The following is a 15,917-nucleotide window of genomic DNA, read 5'->3' as shown; positions in this document are numbered from 1 at the left end:
GATTACCATGTGCATTTAAGGGAGGTGCAATGACCAAAGCACATGTAAAGTCACGGGGGAGCGGGTTCCACAAAAAACTGAGTCCAAATTATGAAAGCTATGAGTCTTGAGATGCGAAGCTGAGAGACTACCAAAGCTGGAACAAGGGGGTGATAGTCCAAATGATTTGTATGCGATTACTTCTTGTCAGGCTTAAATATTTATCCACACTGTGTGTATTAACAGTTTTTTGGGATACAACCATATAGTTAGCTCTATTAGTGCTTGTTATTAATAAGTTCTTTTTAGGTCTATAAATATTTGCTGATATTGCAAATGATTTGTTGAAATCTCTTTTCACCAAGTCTCTTATAGGCACTTAGGATTTTGAAATACTGCTTTAAATTTCATCCATTCTCTACTTCCAACATTAATGTACACCAAAATGCTTTAGGTACATATAAAATATAAATTATGACGGGTCTATAACTCAGTTCTATAATGTAAGGCTGATATTTTAGATAACTGATAGTAAACATGTTTTACTGATATGAGCTGTAAGAAGATACAAAGCATCCCTATTAATGAGGGAAAGATCTTTACAGTAGAGTATTAATAAATATCAAAGGAATACAATTTTAAAATTACCAATTTGCAACCTCCATTGGAACAAATGATATAAGCAAGGCTCATCAATGGAGGCTAACACCATTAGATGAAACATTGTGGAAAGGATACTCATATGAGCCAAATAATTGTTCCATAAATTATTCTAATTGTTAAAGGGAAAAAAAAGTACTTTAACACTGGGAGACCAGGCTGCCACCATCTTAATCAAGTGATCAAAGTTAGCAGCACTAAGAGAGGACAATCATGCACCTCTGGATATAAAATATACTGTATCACTTGTCAAGTTGTTCTAGACAAAAACATGCAATCTGTTTCTAATCAGGTCTCTGAAGCCAATTTCAAGTTGTGAAAAACAGGTGATGGAATAACAAGATATGTGACAGACACATACACAAAATAATCAGAGAAATCCAGAACACGGAATATTGTTCAAAAGAGTTGACCTAGTCTCTTAAAAGAAGTTAACATCATGAAAACAAAGAAATAAGGTAAGGAATTGTTCTGGGTTAAAATATATCGAAGAAATTTAACCATCAAATGCTACGAGTGTATTTGAACTTCTTGTTTGGGAAAGCAAAACAAGAAACCCCATATGCAAAACAGTATAAAAGTAATTTTAGGACAAGTTAAGGAAAATCTGAATATGCATTTGACATTAGATGAGGTTAAAAATTGCTATTGTTTAAGGTGGATAATAGATGGCATGTATTATAAAGAATTTTCTTATTAGGAGATAGATGCTAAATTATTTAGACCTGAAATGTTATACTACATGCAATTTACTTTCAAATGGTGTAGAAAAAAACAAAACAAAACAAACAACAACCCAGCCCCCAACCCAACCCCAAACTGCACATATATGTTTTTTAAAATGAGGGAGAATGTTAAGGAGAAATGAAAGAATGAGGATTCAGAGTACATCCTGGTATTCATGAAGTTAATATTTATGATTTCATTTGAGTGGTCCTCAAATAACTATATCAAAAAGTAGGCTGGATGCAATGGCTCACAACTGTAATCCCAGCACTCTGGGAGGCTGAGGCCAGGAGTTTGAGATCAGCCTGACCAACATGGTGAAACCCTATCTCTAGTAAAAATACAAAAATTATCTGGGCATAGTGGCACATACCTGCAATCCCATCTACTTAAGAGGCTGAGGCAGGAGAATCACTTGAACTCAGGAAGGAGAGGTTGCAGTGAGCTGAAATTGCACCACTGCACTCTAGCGTGGGTGACAGAGCAAGACTCTGTCTCAAAATAAAAAAAAAAACAAACCCAAAACAAGAAATAATGCAATTTTGAACAAGTATCTCTCTCCATGTAGCTTTAATGTTAGTTTCCTGTAAATAGTGCCCTTGTGAAAAAATTGCCATCAAGTGAGACTGCTTCTTAGATGTATCCCCTTCATAACAATGCTAAAAATCCCAATTTTACGGATACAGCATCTAAGGACCCCAAAGATTACATAATTTCCTGAAGCCACATAGTAAGTGACAGAGCCAGCATTGGTAGACAGTTTCCAGGCTCCAATTTTTCTGCTATTCAGTACTTCATTGTCAGAATATAACTAAATGGGGAGCTTGTGCAGCTGTCTATGGAGATTATACTATGCTAATGCTGTAACTGCATATGGAAGGCCCTATTAGAAGCAGCTTTTGGGGTGGAAAAAGCAGAGCACAGTGAAGGGGTCAGGTCCTGGTGTCAAACTCCTTCTCTTTTAGTTTCCACTCTACAATTTACAAGGTGGATGACACTGAGCAAGTTACATACCCTCTCTGTGATTCAGTTTCCTCAAACTGGAATGACAACAACAATAATAATGGCTACTTGATTAGGACTGAGGTAGGAATTTTTGTATTAAGGAAAACGATGCATCTAAAGCACTTAAGACAGTGCCTGATGCATAGAAAATGCATCATATGTATTCTAGGCCTGACTCTACCACTAATCTATTGTCTTCTCTGAGTCATATCCCCTCTCTGAGTCTCTGGCTCCTCATTTATGAAAAAGGGAGGGGGAGGAAGGCAGATGATTTCCAATGCTTTTGAATTCTAATGTCCATGAGTTTATGTATTAATGCATAACCAAGACCACGATTAACAGCATACCCTGAGGAGATACGCTACTTACTATCATCTGACAGAATCAAATAAATCCAACTAATATACTGAACATTTATAGTAGCTCTTTAATACATGTCTTTTTCAATGTTCCTTATCAAAACATTTATAGGCTTATTTTAAAAGTAATTTATTTTTCAACACCACAAACTCTTTAGTTACATGCACAATAAAACTAATTTAACTTGAATGTCATTCATTACCATGATTCACACTTAATGTTTCAAATGATTTGTCACATTATTCAACCTAAAAACTGAATCTATGTAACAGTGAAGATTTCTATAAAGTAAATGTGGCAGGGAGAATTCTAAGATGACGTCCATGATTATGTTACTTTACTTTACATGGTAAAAGGGATTTTACAGATGTAATTAAGTTTACTAATCAGTTGACCTAAAGATAGGGAGATTATCTGAACGGGCCTAACTGAACCACACCAGCCCTTTTAAAGCAGAGTGCTTTCTCTGGCTGGTTCCAGAAGAGGAAATCAGAGAGATGTGGATCACAAGAAAATTCAATGTACCTCTGTCTGCCTGAAGATGGAAGGGGCCACATGGAAAAGATGAGAGAGCAGCCTCTAGCTGCTGAGAGTGATGCCTGGCTGACAGTCAGCAAGAAAATGAGGGCTTCGGGTCTGCACCTTTCAGGAATTCTGTCCACCACCTGAATGACCTTAAAAGCTCATTTTCTCCCCCAGAACCTCCAGGCAAGAACTCAGCCCAGGCAACATCTTCATTTCAGCCCTGTGATGCTCTAGAGAGAAAACCCAGCTAACCATGCCAGATTTGTGACCTACAGAACTGTGAATTAATAAATGGGTGGTGTTTTCAGCTGTTAAATTTGTGATAATTGTTACACTGTAATATAAAACTAACAAGGTAAGTTCTGAGTCCTTTGTAGACATGTTTTTTAAAGGAGGAGGCTTATTAAAATATCCTATTATGATTTAGGGATAGACTACCAAAACTGTAAAAATTTAGCCATTATTTTAAAAAGTGTACATTTTTAAAAAGTATACATACATACACATAAATATACACACATACACACATACACATAAATATACACATGCATAGATAAACATATGTATAATGTGTGTGTGTGTGCGTGCGTGTGTGTGTGTGTGTGTGTGTGTGTGTGTGTGTGTGTATTGAGGCATTAAAAAACACTCAGGTAAGGCCCAGATGGTGTTGTTGTTGAGCCCTTAAACCACTCATTTTGGTATTAGGTATTTTAAGCCAAAGTACATTTGGAGAAGATGCCTGCAGGTAAAAAATCGAGTTCACGAACTGCAAAACATCACAGGCAGAAAGCAGAACACAGGAGGTGTCCTTGTTATTCTGCTCTGCTTAGTCTGATGACTCATTTACTTGGCACCCTCAGTAAAGCCATTTGATTAAACAAAAGACCAAAGGGTCAGTTTCCCCTAATAATAAGTGGAAATCAGAAAACCTTTTCAGTGACTTGACAACAAAAACTAAAAGGTCCTCTCTAATACTGACTTGGAAACTATTCTAAGTCCCACCCAAGGCACGGCTTACAACGCATGGTCAAACTTAATGTCATGGTGACCTCCTTTCAAATCTTGGATTCACATAACTCATTCCTGCTTGCTCCCACCTGCAAGACCTCAGCTACTGCAGATAGGCTTACTTTGGATTCAGGGTTTTCTCAATGTCAATATGCAAAACGATTTATGGAAACAGGATGAAGAATAGTTGGCAGATTATGAAAACTGACTTTACATTTTAGTTTGGACCACAATTTAAATGCTTTAACAAGTTGCTATTTTTGCATTTTATTCAAAATTACCATTTCTCAGAGTGAGTATAATTTAGAAAACCATTTGCCTTACATTTAAAGAATATTAAAAATGCATTACAATGAGAATTTCTAAAATTATTGAATCACAGGTTTTAGGAAGCAATCTTGGGTATTCAGTACATCTATGTAGTTTATGCACTTCCTTACTGCAGCAATGAGAAAGTTGAGGTCCTGACTAGCTAGTTTGTCTTTGGTAGAAGACTTTTTCATCTTTAAGAATCATTAACAATTATAAATTTTTACTCTCTTCCACCTTGCTCCTTTAATTCCTAAAATTTAAATATAACAATTGTCTCCAGCACCTTCATCAATCTCTGTGGTAGACTCTGTGGAACATGACTTCCCTCCCATCAGCAGATTTTCTTAAAATTTTACTTTTAAGTTCTGGGATACATGTGCATAACGTGCCGGTTTGTTACATAGGTATACATTGCCATGGTGGTTTTCTGCACCTATCAACCCATCATCTAGGTTTTAAGCCCTGTATGCATTAGGTATTTGTCCTAATGCCCTCCCTCTCCTTACCCCCACCCCCTGACAGGCCCCAATGTGTGATGTTCCCCTCCCTGTGTCCACGTGTTCTTATTGTTCAACTCCCACTTATGAGTTAGAACATGTGGTGTTTGGGTGTTTGGAACTTTGTTCCTGTGTTAGTTTGCTGAGAATGATGGCTTCCAGCTTCATCCATGTCCCTGCAAAGGACATGAACTCATTCTTTTTATGGCTGCATAGTATTCCATGGTGTATATGTACCACCTTTTCTTTATCCAGTGTATCACTGATGGGCATTTGGATTGGCTCCAAGTCTTTGCTATTGTAAATAGTGCCATCAGCAGATTTTATAAATTCTGTCCCATTTTATATCAAGACATGAAAGATGTTGATATATGTATGTTTGGTCCTGTAAGACCTCAATATGGGGACACTGTCAAGGATTATTATAACTGCGTGTAAAAAGCTCATACACTTGGGTTTCTCAGGTCTTGCTACTATCATAAATATAATTCAAATCTCTAAAAGCCTAAAAAAAAAGACAAATAGCCAACAATTTTGTTTGGGCTAATCCAGGCTCTGCATTTATAATTAAAATAAAATTGAAATTAAAAACTAACAAGTGACACTCAAATTGTTTCAGAGTTTAACACAAATTCATTCATTCCAAAAGCTTTGTCACAACTATGTAATGTTATAAAAGTTATATAGCTAAGAGTGACAGCACGGTGAGCTTCATGCAGGGGTCACGATTATGGAATTATGGTAGATGTTAGGGCTATTCATGTGTATTCACTTTCTTCCCACCTCTAAAGTTAGGTGTGGTCATGTGACTTGCTTATCCAATGAACTGTGAGCAAAACTAACCCATGTAACTTCCAGGTAGAAGATTTAGCAGCTGATACATGTCTCACTAGTTTTCCTTCCATCAGCCTGAGAACAGTCATATATATGACTTTTAATGGACATGTAGCAGGAGTGAGACATAATTTTTTTGTGTTAAACCATTAATACTTTCAGTTGTTTGTTATTACAACCTAACCTATTCTGACAGATACATACAATAGACAGTATTCCATTTTCTTGTAAATAAGGTCTTAAATTTGTCTGATTTTTGTTTTCAACATCATTTTTAAATTAGCAATTTTGAATACAGCTCTGTTAAAAACTCTGAATTTGATATTCTATTTTATAACTGTTTTCATGGCTTTTGTTTTATAAGTATATTTAAAGAAATTTTAATCATATTCTTAAAATTCAGATTCACATTTAAAACAGTAAAATAATTTTACATAAAGATTTGATTTCAGAATAGTTTTGGATTTACAGGAAAATTGCCAAAGATAGTACAGAGAATTCTAGCACCTCTACACCAAATTTTCCCTATTATCAACATCTTACATGGGTATGGTACATTTGTGACAATTAATGAACTAATATTGATATATGACTATTTACTAAAGTCTATACTTTATTCTGATTTCCTTAGTTTTTACGTAAAGCACTTTTTTCTGATCCAGGATACCACATTACATTTAGTCATCATGTCTCCTCATGCTCTTCTTGGAAACAAACTTTTTATTTCTCTAATTCCGGATCTTCTTTTACATTTATAACTACTTTTCATCTGACCTTTGTATATAAAATTAACATGCAGTATGACTTATAATAGTATTCACATACCCATTAATAAAACCACTTACTTTTAGTAAAAAAAAATACATAAGTTGAAAATACTTGTCTATAGAAAAGTAGAAAATGTCACGTCATATGTGAAAATGCAGTATGTAAGAAAATGTTATCAATACTATATTAATATAGACTGTATAACATAATGTAAAAGGACAGAATTAATACACATTTTAAGTGTGTTAAGTTTGACTATGGTTCAAAAAATTCAATTAAAATTCGCAGTCCTGGTGTAATAATTGATTCAGACAAGAGTCAACATTGGATATTAAAATTATTGGATAATTTTTGGAGAACAGAATATTCACATGGTACCAAAGTATTACTCCAGATATTGCATAGTAAGTATAAAGGGAAAAACATATCTTTTCCATAGAGAGAAACTGGCAGTCACCAGAGAAACTGGCAGTCACTTAACCAAGTGATGAAATGTAGCATGCCCAGGAGTAAGAAATCTTGACAATATGTGTCTATTGATGGACTATATAAAGTTACATCACTTAATGACATTTAACCTCAATGTAATCGCATCTCTAGGTCTAACCTCCAGTTTCCCGGAAATACAGGGACTGGAGAAAATCATCAAAAATATCTAGGATGTTGGACACTGTACAAGACAGTTGTGTTTGGATTCTTCAAAAGTCAATGCCATGAAACACAAAAGGGAAAGTACTGTTTTATATTAAGCATAACAACCAAATGCAATGAATGAACCTTGACTGAATCCTGGATTAAGGAGAAAAGTAATAAAAAGTTATAAGAAACATTTTTTTGGGGGATAACTGAAGAAAATTGGATATGGAATGAATATGAGATAATAAAAGGTTTTTTGGGTTAATTTTATGTTTATATATATTTAATTTGAGATGTATGCTAAAAATACTTAATCATTTATCATGATGTCTGCAACTTACCGTATGCTCAAATGTTCAGCAAAAATACATACCACGTGTGTGTGGTATATGTTGTGAATCCATGTGCGTGTACGAGTCAAAAGAGGGAAAGAGAAGATAAAGTCAGTAGAGTCTATCAATGTACATAGTGGATGCTCATTGTATTATTCCTTTTTGTATATTTGAAATATTTCAAAATAAAAGTCATGAAAAAACTCAACTACTCAATTCAGAACAAAGGAAGGAAAGGGCTATTGTTTTATGACTTGCGACTATGTGGAGCTACTTTGGATGTAAAGTCTACCTATCTCTAGTCCTCATAAGAAGATTGTATGGCAGTGATGATTACCACCATTTTCCATATGAGGAAAGTGCCCAATTCACACAGTTGACTAATGATATAGATGAGATTTGACCTCAAATTTTGGCAATGTCAAAACCTATCCTTCTTTCTCAAAGCATGCTGACTTGCATCTTCACTTAGTATTTTGAATACAAATTTATAATTCCAGCATAATCAGTGACTTGAAACCTCATCTCAGGTTCTCCTTCCATGTCCAAACAAACTTAAAATACATTGTTTTGTGGATACTGTTGAAACTCAGATCATTCTTTTTTTTGTTGTTGTTCTCTCATGAAAAATGGGGAAATGTCACTTTCCTTGCTAAATTCCAACTTTGAGAACACGATGGTAACAGTATTTATAATAAAAATGGAAACAACTGTGCTAGAAACAGTTATTCCCTACAATATACATATGCATTTCAATCTCTCAGCATGTTACTTTGGACCAACCCACACCAAAAATTGGAGATTTCATCAAATGATACCACAGCTGTCAATAGGACTGAATACATTGTGAAAAATTGCAGATTTGCCAACATGTGTATTTGAAAAGGATCTTGACCTCTTGTGTGTTTTAATCCTCATCTGCAAAACAGAGGGATCAAACCAGAGGACTGGCATGCACATTTCCCATTATGGGGTCTTGTAATTGTTAATACTGACTTTTAATGAGAAATAAAACCCTATGAAGAAATAAAGCTTACGATTCTTCTGCACTAAGATAATTATATTTTTTCCATAAAAGTAAGGCATATCATTTTGGTATTCTTAACACATTTAAATATAAGAAATTATAGCTGTTATTGCTATTCTTTTGGCATTTGTCATTTTTTGGTACCTTCTTGTTCTTCTTGTCTGATGTTGCTACTACTGCACTAAGGGGGATTGAGTAAAAGCCAATTAGAAAATAATCCTTACTGATCCACAGTTGAACTACTTAGATAGCATTGCATATCCACTACCCTAGTCCTTGGCTTTTTTTTTTTTAACTTTCATATCTGTACTTGATCATGCATCAGTCTACTGATACCTGTGCCTGTTTCTCTCTCAAGAATGGATGTGAAATATTGCCAACCTCTTCATAACTCTCAAGTTAGATATTTTGAGACAATATTTTATAATCAAATGAACATGCCATTTTAGAATCAGATAATATGAGTTCAAGTTCCTATTTGACTATTTGCAAATTTTGGGCAGGTAACTTATCTTTCTGTAGGTCAGAGTTCTATTGTGCAAACCTGGAATCATAATTACCTTATGCCATAGCATATACAGCATGTAGTGGTGTTTAATAAATAGTGTTGAAAAAGGATCAGATCCTATAATCTGCATAAAAGAGTTTTGGAAACTGAATAACATATAAAACTATCATAAATCTGCAGAAAAAAACTATGCATAAATAACAGGTCTTGCCATGTAAGGGGAGGGAGCCTACTGGCCAAATTGAACTAAGGGGTTGCCTTCCTGCCCAAATCCTTTTTTCCAGATGGTATCAAGGTGGTTGCCATTAAGTTGAAAGCAAGGGAAGTGCATAGGGCACAGAGGCTAGAAACTAAAAGACTGGAATCTTTAGGCTGAAACTTGTATCTAATGAAGCATTTAGCTGAAGAGACTCACACTTGAAACTGATTTGAAGCAAACAGAATGTAACCCTACTGAATTTCTGCACTACTGGTAAAGAAAAAATTACTACCTTACCTTACAAAACTCTGTTGAGCCCGTAAGACAACAACTGAGTTTCCAAACCTAGTGTACTAGAAAGAAGCAGGCTATGACAGCTATGGAGCCATCTTTTCAATACAAACCTTCATGGCCATAGAGAATAAACAACAAAGAAACACCTCCCTGAAAACAGAACCAGGGTTGCCAGATGAGTAAACTAAGAAACATACTCTACGGTCAATCTCTGCCATTCCTACTGAGTGGGACTTGATAATTCCTATAGATGATTGATTGTTTTGTATTTCCTATTCTCTCTTTTCTAAATGGGAATTTTTCTTTCAGTTATTCTGTGGCTATCATGCATTTAAATCAGATTTTTTTAGGGGCAGATAATTTGTCTTTAGGCTTACAGGTCACCATAACATGAAAAGCCATATTTAGATATGAGAGGAATACACATTGCTCCAAGTTCCCAGATTTCAACCAGCATGTCGTAAATGGATACGATTTTAAGATTGTCCTTCTGGGGAGGAATTTATTATACTCTAAAGGAAAAAATAGGAGAGTGCATGGATATTTCGGTGGTCAAATCTGCAGAAAAAGTTAAAATTGAGAATGCCATATTCTTTACCTTAGATTTTTTCTATAGATTCCCCCCGTTCTTGTCTGCTTATGTTCAATGAACAAAGAGGAAAATAACAATATGACAAATTCTTATTTAAAAAAATTAAAAATAGCTAATCATATTGAGCTTAGGTTTTTTTAAAACCACTAGTAATTATTTTATATTACAAACTAGATATTTGTTAATATTTTTGGCTTACCAGTATTTGAATCTTCCTTCTATGTTTGAAAAACAGCCCATCCTTCAACTGTATAAGTTAAAATAGTCAGGGTCACTTTTCCAGCCTGCTCTGCAATTAGGGCATAAGCACATGGTTGAGGCACTAGTTTTCCAAACCCTGAACCTGAAGTTACTAAAGCAAAGAATCAGAGACACCATAGGCCTTCATTCTAATGAGGGTGGTGGCCAGAATATGTTTTTCTGAAGTGATGCTGTAGCAGCATGCAGTGAGTCACCATGAGTCCTGACAATGATGCGAAGCTGTGATGTCTGTGCCAAGTAGCAGTGGTAGTTGAACAGGATTAACCTGTAGTATGGTTTTTGGTATCACTCCTAAGCTATAGTGCAGAATTTCCAGCCTTTCTAGAGATTCTATGACTTATCCAGTATCCCTTAGCAAATACCTTTCTTTTCTGCCTAAATGTTAGAATTGATTTCTGTTTATTGCAACTGCGTACCTGACAGGAAACATGTTTCATATGCATGTTTTTGTAATGTATGATAGAAAACTTTGCTGCTAGTTTATATTAAGTATACACAACTTCTAAGTGCAGCCCAAAGAATGCATAACATTCAAGTATTCTTGTACCTGCAAGAATGCAAACAATCACTTAATCAGTGTAGTCCCTTTCAGCTCTACTAGCTTCTTTCCATTCCATGATAAGAACATAGAAACCGACCAGGTACTTGTTCATTTATTCATTCGCTACACATTTGTTAAATATTCCCTAGATGTAAGGCACTGTGAGAGATAACAAATATGTAACCCATGGTCACATAATTCCCAATTATATGATTTTTAAATTTAGTAAGATAGTACACAAATAATGACAATACAAGGCAATATGCACTAAGTGCTTTATGAGTGGTAGTAAGTTTCTAGAGCTGCATTGTCCAGTAGAACTTTCTGTGAATGAGAGAAATTTTCTATAATTCTGCACTGCCTGATAAGGTAATCGCTAGACATATATCACTAGATATAAGGTAATCACTACTGAACAAAGGTGGCTAGTGGGACTGAGGAAAAAAATTTTAAATTTATTTAAATTTAAATAATCACATATGGCTAATAGCTCATGTTTTAGATACCACACATTTAGATGTTCAGAAAAAGGGAAAAATATTTTAAAATGGGATTGTAAGGGAATAGTAAGCATAATACTAGTTCACAACATTGATCCAAGATACATATTATTATGTACACTTTACATAAAAATGAGGAAACTAAAGCTGAAAGAAATTGTCTTCTTAGTCCATAGAGCTAGGAAGAGGTGAAGCCAATATTTTCAATTCGGCTACACAGTTTTTCCTCTGCCTACAGAAGCTCTTATGGCTTCTGAAGACTTCATATAGTAGATGGGATATGAGCTGGGCTTTGAAGGACAAGTAGACAGGATATATATACAGTTGTAAAGGAAGAATAGAAAGCAAGGCATGAACAAAACTTTGGAGACAAAGAGCAAGAAGGCTCAGTTTTATAGAATTACTAGCCTTGGGAGGTGGGATGCTAAACCATAAAAAAAACCCAAGTCCCTCATATTGTTAAAGAATTTGAATGTCAGGCTAAAGGCTTTATTCAGTAGGAGACGAAAATCTACTGACGTTTTTAAACGATAGGTAGTGTTAAGATGAAGGCAGTGTTTAAGAGAACTGATATAGGGCCAGTGACATTGGATTGGAGTAGAGAGGTCCAAAAGGGGGAGAGGGCAGTTTGGGAGGTTATCAGATCACTTCAAAGGTGAGCTACTGTGTCCCAAACTATCAAGGTGACAACGAGAATGGGAAAGAAGAAAGACAACTGAGAAAAGTTGGGAATGAAGCATATCCTTGGTAGAAGTTGCGAAATGTTAGTCTTAAATGTCAGGCCACATTTGGCCAATAAAAATGTTTTGTTTGGCCCAAGTAATGTTTGAAAGTTTTTATTCATGTGCCAACATTTTAAAATTGAAAAGTTTTAAGTGAACATTCGGATTTATAGCTTTTCTTCAGGAAAAAATAAAGAGTAAGTAAATGTTCCAACCTTGGACTGACATTCCATTTGACATCAATTAGCTAGAACTGACTACCCATCCTACTTTTACAGATAGGTAAGCTTTCCCCAGCTCTTTGAGTCCTTGTCTTTTCCCTTTTGTTTTATTCCTGTCCTACTTCACTAATGCATGTTACTTTCCTGGCCTGTGATTTACAGGAATAATAAGAGAACAACCGATAATTTTATTTTATTTTTATTTTTTTGAGACAGCGTCTCACTTTGTCACCCAGGCTGGAGTGCAGTGGTGAAATCTTGGCTCACTGCAACCTCTGTCTCCCAGGTTCAAGCTATTTTCATTTCTCAGCACCACCACACCCAGTTAATTTTTGTATTTTTAGTAGAGATAGGGTTTCACCATGTTGCCCAGGCTGGTCATAAACTCCTGACCTCCGGTGATCCACCTGGCTCGGTCTCCCAAAGTGTTGGTATTACAGGTGTGGGCCACCATGCCCGGCTGATAATTTTATATTTAAGTAGCTAAAATAAAATTTCCTTTCCTTTTGGTCTCATTTAAACAAAATCTAAATTTTAAAAAATGATTCTTCAAATCCTTTGCTCTTGATGATCCAGACAAAAGCAGACACCTTTGGTGATGTCTACAAAGCTCACAGTAACCACTTCCCTTCTTAGTTGCCCACAGAAATGCATTTTTGGTAACTAAATTTATATACGTGGCCTTGCCTTCTGGCTGTATTGGATTGGACCAAATTAGATAAGTGAAAACTCTTCTTTGGGAATTTGAGAGCGGGATCGAGAAAGACAGAAACATGCATTGTGGGTGGAACTGTGATAGGTGAACTTAGGTGCCACTGGCTGCCATTTTCCACAGGCCATATGGTCCAGGTAATAGAGCAAGGGAGTGAACTAGCTGCTGAGAAAGGAAAAAACAGCCATGCAAAGATATAATCAATGGCAAGAAATGGAAAGGAAAGCTCATAGGTTCCCAACAGTCTTCTGGCTTCCAGTTTAGGTCCATGTGAGGCCTGGTGGAAATTCTGCTCATGGGTTTGGTAAATTATCTTTGTATAAAGCATGATTTACACTAAAAAAAAACAACCCTGTTTTCATTTTTAGGTGAAAAAAAATAAAGAGTGATACTTCCAAACTAGAATGATATTACAATTTTTGTGTTAATTTGTTTTCTACTTGTTCAAATATTATATATACATAGCATTAGGTAAATCTCCCTCTTCCCCAATCAAAAAACATTACAATATGAGAGAGAACAAATATACAGAATAATCTTGTCTGATCCATAAATAGGGGCCTACTTAACAACAAAAGAGAACATTTACATTAAAACATGGTCCTTGGAAGAAATGGGATGCTGTTATTATAACTTTCTATTGGGTTTCCTTCATAAGTCATTATATATAAGATATCTCCACAGAGAAACTTGTTTCCATTACTGGTTTTGAATTGAGTGAACCTGTTGAAGGATAGAAGCAAATTGGGGTTTAATTTTACTTTTATATTAAAGGACTTTTTTTCTTTGTAGAACTTAGTCTGTTAAAGTTTTAAATTACTTTAAAGATACTATTTGAATACACGGTGGGGAAAGATTCTAAATCTTATATTAAAAAGGTAATATTTGATAAGCATTGAGTAGAACTGCTACTCAATTTACTTTTCTTAATTCCAAAATCTTTTGCTTCACTTTGTCTGTTATAATGTAAATCTAATATAAAATATTGTGCTATTATTGAATATGGCATGAATTCATTTATGGAATGATTTATTAGACATAATCATAATCTAGAAAAAAATAATATTTCCTATAAAAAGATCCATAGTAACCTATAACTGTCTATCCAAGTCCTGCCTACAAGGCTGGCTTCATGAAGATGTGTGAAAGGTATGATCACTGCAATTAAAAAAGTCTCTATCACATGTTATATTTTTAAACAGAATAAATATAATGGATGGATGACAGTCAGTTATACTGATATTTAGTGTGAAAAGAATGGTAGAACTATATACTGTTGATTATTAATAGACACTGAATACCACTGTGCCAGGTATGATGTTTGTACTTTAAGAGGATTACATTTAAATGTATGAATAATTATTTTATTCTAATGCAGTAAGGGCAAAGTTCTAAACTATTTTAATCAAATGGGACTGATCATTAAGAATAAAGTATATTATTTACTATACACGAAGATTAGAACAAGATATGTCTCTTTATACTCTTCTTGCTAGGTGAATAACCTCTTAAAGAGTGAGGCAGAGTTAAATAGGTCTTTTTATTCCAGTCTATTTAGTCAATTTTATTTTAATTCCTTACAGCTTCACTATCACATGCAAAGACTCTTTCCTCAGTTTTCTGGTGATTTTAAAGCTGTTCTTGTTTCTTAGATGGTTTTCCTATAATTTATTTTTAAGCTAGTGGCATGTGAAATAAGTTTGATGAGTTAATTACTTCAGTTTTACAGTATTAAGTTGATAGGATCTCTTCTGTATGATTGCCAAACTATATTTTAACCAAAGGTGGCAGACCATAAAATCAGGCAGGCCAAATTCATCACATATGGACATAATCAAACAAGAATCACTAATCCAGAGCCACATGTAACATTAAGATAGGTTCTGGGAAACCAGATTTCCCAGGTATTAGAAAATGTGCCATTTTCCTACTTTATAGGGCCATAATCATTTGACCTTTGATCTACGGGTGAGAAGTTGTGGGGTTTCTTCTCTTGTTAGGAATGGTAACATTTCCTTGAAATAGTTCCTTCTTTCTTATAATTGTCTCTAATGTTTGAAAACTCTACACATAGTAATATCCTAAGTAGGGAGGTGGACTCAGAGTTGAGGCCAAGTAGTTTATATAGTGAAAATAATTCTTATCTCAAAGGGTTCAATGATAAGTAAGCATAATTTATAAACTGTTAAATAACATGTAAGGTACTATTACTACTTTCACTTAAAAAAAACCCCAAAAAACAAAAAACAGCCAGAGAGATTAGGAGAACATCTATCTGGAATATACAAAGGGAAAAGGATGCAAAAAAACAAAACAAAAAAAAAACCAAAAACCAAAACCAAACCCACAAATACCATCAGCAATCTTTATTTTGTTTATGGGAATGTCCCTTTCATCCTCACTGAAGTCAGCTTCATTGAGATTTATGATCTGTGGACAAGTTGTTTAGCTTTCCTTAGTTTTACTTTTCACATGTGTAAAATGAGGGAAAAAGTAACATCCTTGAAGAATTACCATGAAATTAAAGGAATGTGGCACATAGAAAGTGCACAATACATGGTAACTTTCTTTCTTTTCTTTTTTTTCAGGCATAGTCTTGCTCTGCCGCCAGGCTAGAGTGCAGTGGCATGATCTTGGCTCACTGCAACTTCTGCGTCTCAGGTTCAAGCCTCTGCCTGAGCCTCCTGAGTAGCTGGGG

General features: G+C 35.0%; 1 protein-coding gene across 50 annotated transcripts in view; it reads right to left on the bottom strand.

Moving 5' to 3' along the window:
- Positions 1–15,917, bottom strand: part of RIMS2 (regulating synaptic membrane exocytosis 2) — a 692,961-nt gene that overhangs the window by 10,729 nt on the left and 666,315 nt on the right. The gene's annotated exons all lie outside the window — the stretch shown is intronic.

This window comes from Sapajus apella, unplaced genomic scaffold, assembly GCF_009761245.1.
Source record: "Sapajus apella isolate SASKATOON/1434 unplaced genomic scaffold, GSC_monkey_1.0 scaffold3, whole genome shotgun sequence".
NCBI lineage: Eukaryota > Metazoa > Chordata > Mammalia > Primates > Cebidae > Sapajus > Sapajus apella.
This window is presented reverse-complemented; position numbering and strand designations above follow the sequence as displayed.